The sequence below is a fragment of the Eucalyptus grandis genome, chromosome 10, assembly GCF_016545825.1.
Source record: "Eucalyptus grandis isolate ANBG69807.140 chromosome 10, ASM1654582v1, whole genome shotgun sequence".
In the NCBI taxonomy this organism is placed as follows: Eukaryota; Viridiplantae; Streptophyta; class Magnoliopsida; order Myrtales; family Myrtaceae; genus Eucalyptus; species Eucalyptus grandis.
Window position 1 is genome coordinate 27,492,229 of NC_052621.1, and position 5,714 is coordinate 27,497,942.

General features: G+C 39.9%; 1 pseudogene; it reads left to right on the forward strand.

The window, feature by feature from the left end:
* Nucleotides 1-3,388: 3,388 nt before the first annotated feature.
* Nucleotides 3,389-5,714, forward strand: part of LOC120288795 — a 12,180-nt pseudogene continuing 9,854 nt past the window's right edge.

Sequence of the window (5,714 nt, forward strand, 5' to 3'; positions counted from 1 at the left end):
GAATGGTACAAAAAAAATAAAATAAAATTTGCACACCGTGTGATCAATTAGAATACTCGGAACAATCCACTTTTATTGTCTATTCTACACATCACACTGTGTTGCTATCATATCGATGGACTACAACTTTTATGGATTGTAACACAACCAAGCTTGGTCATAACAAAAGCATGTAAAAGCGTAAATTAGAATGGCGAATAAGCATTCGTTGCATACACAAAAAGAGAAAGAAACATAGGTCAGACGACAAAGAAACATCTCATATCATGCAAAAATAGACATGCGGTTGTAAGGAGGGGAAGAGAGAGATGGACCGAGCAGGACAAAGATGGACCATGCAATAACTTCTCGAGGTTAAAGAGGCTTCTATCGAGAAGAGGTGGCACTTAGCTATTCCATGCTAACATATCAAAAGGCACATGCAATATAACAACGCATGATGCACAAGCAATAGCTCGAGTGCCACCTCTCCTGCGACAAAAAGCTCCTATTAGCTCTGGCCAGTGTTCTCCCTTCTCTCTCTTTTCTTATCTATCTCTACACAACACAATTTGTATCTGTCTCATCTTAATCAGACAAATGCACATTTATATAGAGCTCAGGAGGATTCTTCTGTCCTTTTGTTCCTTCATTATATTTGGGGATAGAGATTGAAGAAAGGAAAGGGGGAGAGAACTTGTGTTCTTGGCAACAATGCTTCCATCATCGTCATCATCCCATTCTCATTCATAAAATGATTCTTTGCGAGGCCATTCGCTTTTTTATGTTGGATTCGTTGTTACTACAATTAAAGTAGACATCTAACTGGAGTCATATCCACATACATTGTAACCACTTCAATCAACCTCTAATTGATTATTTGTAGGAATAACTTAGTTTGTGTTACCTCCAATATTAAAATTATGTTTTAGTCACCATGTTTGCTAGATTAGAATTGAATACATTAGAATTGAAAATGACCTATAAGGATGCGTTCTTTCAAAAAATATAATAATTATAATCTATTCAATTCTCGTTTTGATTCGAGTGATGATTCCAACAGGCATATGCATTGAAACTAACAAAATATTCTATGCATAAACAGATACGAACATTCTCATGTTTATACCATCGGCCGCGGTGGCTCACTTTGGATAAGGCCCTGCTGATCCTCAGCCTAGAGGTGAAGGGTTTAAAACCCAGGGGAGGTGCTAAGTATATTAAGTGTGACTCAGGGGTGGTGGGTCCTCCTGCTTAAGTGTCACCTAGGGGTTTATGGCGCGGCTGTCGGCTGCAAACCGGTTCCTCCAGCACAAAAAAAAAAAAACATTCTCATGTTTATTCTAAGTTGTGATTAGACAAATGTATCATCAAATTACTAATAAAATGCAACACGAAGTGTTTACTTCCTTTTCCTATGAATTGCATTGGATTGGATATGGGATTATGGGACTCTAAACTATGACCCAATGTTTGGCCAAAAGGATGAGGGAAGGACTATGTAAAAAAAAGAAGGGTATGATGATGACTTTGTTGTGGGATAAAAATGTTCAGAAAGTTTTGAATTTATTTCACTATTGCCAGTTGAGTTATAAACCTTTAATTTTGCTCCTAAATCTCTTCACATTTTGCTTATTGAGTCTATCGCGAATTCATTGATGTGGACGTGATTATCTTAGTGGTGCTGCTAATACTAACGTGGCCAATTTTTAATAATATTTTCATTTTTTTAATTTTTTTTAGTTTATATATTCCTTTTCATTTTTCTCTTTTTCTTCTTTATTATTTTTACTAGTGGTGACCCGGGTTCGCCATTGGGCAAGGGCCGTTGACAAGGGCCCTTGTGCAGTAGCCGACGAGGGTCCCTTGTCCCTCGCTTGCGGTCACAATGGCCTTGTGGGTTGCTCGGCCCTTGCCCACTATTTGAGCTTCAAGCTCATGGCAACGACTAGAGAGCTCAAGGCTCATAGACATGGACATGAGATTTGGGGTGAGCTTCAAGCTATGGCCAGCCACTCCATTGCCATATCTCGAGCTCCCGGCCATGGCTGTGTAAGCTCAAGCGATTGCGGGTGAGGTTAGCCTCGCCATAGCCTTGTTGGCTATAGGTGAGGCGGCCTTGCTCATGGCTAATGAGGCCATGGCGAGATTAGCCATGCCATGGTTAGAGTGAGGTTGTGTGACTCTTGCCCATGGCTGGTGAGGCATCATGGCCCTTGCTAGCCACTAGTTAATTAAAAAAAAAAAAAAACAAGGAAAAAGCGAAAATAAGAAAAAAAAAGAAAAGAAAAATTAATAAAAATTTGAAAAATATTAAAACATTATTAAAATTATTCATGTCGGCATTAGTTTATATACGTAGGATGACCAATATTCACATTAGTAAAATGAGAAATTGAAAAAAATATTAAAATATTATAAAAAATTATTCATTTTAGCATTGGTTGTGTCACGTAGAATGACTAACATCTATATTGTAATTCAATTAAAATTAACTGGATGAATTCAATTGATAAAATAGGAAAAGATTTATGACTCAATTTATAATTAAAAATTTAAAATTGAATTGGCAAAAGTATAATAGGTTTATAATTTTTGGATAACTTCCTCCTTTGTTGTGTGTCACATGTTGATGAAGATCAAGTTTGGAAAAGAAGATAGCGTTAAGGAATTTTAGTCAAACATACAAGGTCCCTGGTGGGCCCTTTGTTCAAAATGCATGCATTCGATTCTTGTGGGGGCATTTGTTTTTAAACAGGGTTAAGATCATGTTTCTACTTGATCGATTGATTTCTCGCCCTTTTGATTGTGCGGGACAATATCGACATAGCGTTCACAAAATTAATATATTAAATGATGTAGCATACCTGATTGAATGGTGAGTTTTGAATGTGATTCACTCATCTAAACACCCAATCGTGTGGAGTAATCATAATATATCTAACATTACTCGGATTATGTATATGTTTTTAGTGTGCATAATTTGGCTTTCTGACATCCATAATTCTTGATATTTAGTTGGCATTGTCTTAATCAGTTCTTATTGTGAAAGCCATCATCTCAATTTTAAGCTTCTGGAGGGTTTTGACCATGCCCAGCCACCAAAAGAATATCTTCCATGGTGCAATCGATTTTGTTCTTCGGAGGTCAACTTGTTCCTCTTCTCAACAATCGCCATTAATCATGCATCGAGTCTTACAGAAGAAAGTCAACCATATCAGTCTGACCCACCAGACTCTTTAACTTAAATTATCCATCTTTCCGCTTCCAATTTCTAATTACAAGCTTGAGTTGACGATTCCTTAAATCGTAAACGTGAGTTGCTGAAAAGAAGTTTTCTTTTTTTTTTTTTAACTTCCTTCAAAGTTCTCCTTCCTTCTCGTTTCTGTCGACAGACAAGAGTCCAAGAATGTGGAATGAACTCCGGGAACATCAGCAGAGCAAAGTGATGCGACTTCGGCTTTCGCGCATTGGTTTGCTTTGTTTTTTCGAACATTTTTCTTGGAAATTGATGGAGCTACGCAGATTTGAATTTGTGCTTGTGTAATTTCTTATGGTAGTGCCATTGCAAAACTGCGAAAATGAGAGGTTCTCCTGTGATGAAGATTGTCGTTCCAGCCTCCTGCTCTTGCTGCTGGTCCATTATTCCGCTTCATACCCATTGTGCACTGATTTGAGTATGTGTTTGTCTGCTTCTTGTGTCTCTAATTACAGGCTTCGTTCACTGTTCTATTGTTAACAGAGGCATGGACAGTGATAAGATCTGAAAAGGATGAAATATAGTTATCTTTTAGCCAGCAATCAACCTGTTTGTTGTTTCTTCTGTTTGCTCTATTCAATTTTTTTGAACTTTCGGTTTTGGATCAGCGCACTCACTGTTTGGGGATTGTCATGCTTTGTTGTGCTGGAAACAGGAGCACCCTTTGATGCTGATAAAGCCGGTCTCGGCTTTTGTCGATACAATGGCAGTGTTTGTTGTGATTCTGCTCAAGATCTACAGTTGCAGAAGCTATTCAAAGCAATGAACGTCTCAGACCCTGGCTGTGCTTCTCTTCTAAAGTCGATTTTGTGCAAAGGTTTGCTTCTTGCTCGTGTTGCTAAACACATTTTTGGCGTGATTGATTGCCTTTTTCATTGAGAGTAGATAAATATGTGCAGGTGAAGGAAGTAGAATCTAATGAATATCCAATTTACACTCCTGGGTTTCCACTTTCTGAAATGATTCCTCTTTTGGAGTACGTTTGTTTATGTCTCTAGAGCTTCCATGAAGTTATAGCTACAACGATGTTTGCCTACATTTACATATAGCATAGCTGTCAGAGGGGGGAAAATTTAATATCCTTAGCCATTTTACACGTTGTGGGTCTGCTTGCTTTTGGTGAGTTGTGATCCAGCTGCTGAATTGTTTCAGCTCTAACAAGCACCTCGTGGTGGTTCCTGTTCTGCAATTCTTCAAAATCTGTGTGAATTAACGTTGTCCCAACTCTACACGCTTGATTTCTGCTCAAATCTCTGGGACAAGTGCCACAACACATCCATATTAAGTTCTCCTTTTGCTTTTGAAAGTAGAGCCAAAACAACACCCAGTTCTAGAAGCAAGATATCTGACTCATGGAGTTCAGCAGCAGAGTTTTGCAACGAATTTGGTGGGGCTTCTGATGACACGTCAGTATGCTTCTCTGGTGGACCAGTTAAGTTAGGTAGTGCAGAGAATTCAAGCACCCCGGCTGGCGTTTGCCTTGAGAAACTCGGGAACGGTTCCTACCTTAATATGGTAGCTCATCCTGATGGTTCAAATCGGGTGTTCTTATCCAATCAACCTGGTAAATATGGCTCGCCACGATCCCTGAGCAGGGTTCGGGAGAGATAATAGGAATTAACGAGTCAAGCCCCTTCTTTGATCTGACCGATGAAGTGCATTTTGAGAGCGAGCTTGGGATGATGGGACTGGCATTCCACCGAATTACCAGAACAACGGCCGGTTCTTTGTTTCCTTCAATTGTGATAAGGCCAAGTGGCCTGATTGTTCCGGTAGGTGTTCGTGCAACTCGGACGTGGGATGCGATCCTTCGAAGATAGGACCGGACAATGGGGCAAACCCTTGCCAATATCACAGTGTCATATCAGAGTTCACCACCAATCAGTCTTCACTGGTAAACAAAACTGTGCGTCGCTTTAACTGTTCCGCCCGTCATTACTGTGACGGATATGGATAAATCCCATGTTGCAATCTGTGTTTTTACAGGGCGGCAACGTTAATCCAAATGAAGTGAGGAGAATATTCACGATGGGCCTCCCGTTCACTGCCCATCACGGCGGTCAAATTCTTTTCGGACCAAAAGATGGGTACTTGTACTTCATGATGGGTGATGGAGGAGTAAGGCGATCCCTACAACTTCTCGCAGAACAAAAATCCTTGCTTGGAAAGATTATGAGGCTCGATGTTGATAACTTACCAGGTAAACCACTAGCGCCTGAGCTTGCACTATATCTGAATTTTGATGTGTGTTCTGTAATATGTTCCAGCTCACTCCGAGCCTTCCTGGTCTTTCTTTTCTTTAGTTTTTCGCGTATGCCTTACATTCGTGGTATGTCATGGCAGATTCGACGACGACTAGTGAATCTAAACTATGGGGAAATTATTCAGTTCCTAAAGACAATCCGTTTGCTGTGGATAAGGAATTAGAGCCCGAGATTTGGGCCCTGGGATTCAGGAATCCTTGGCGATGCAGCTT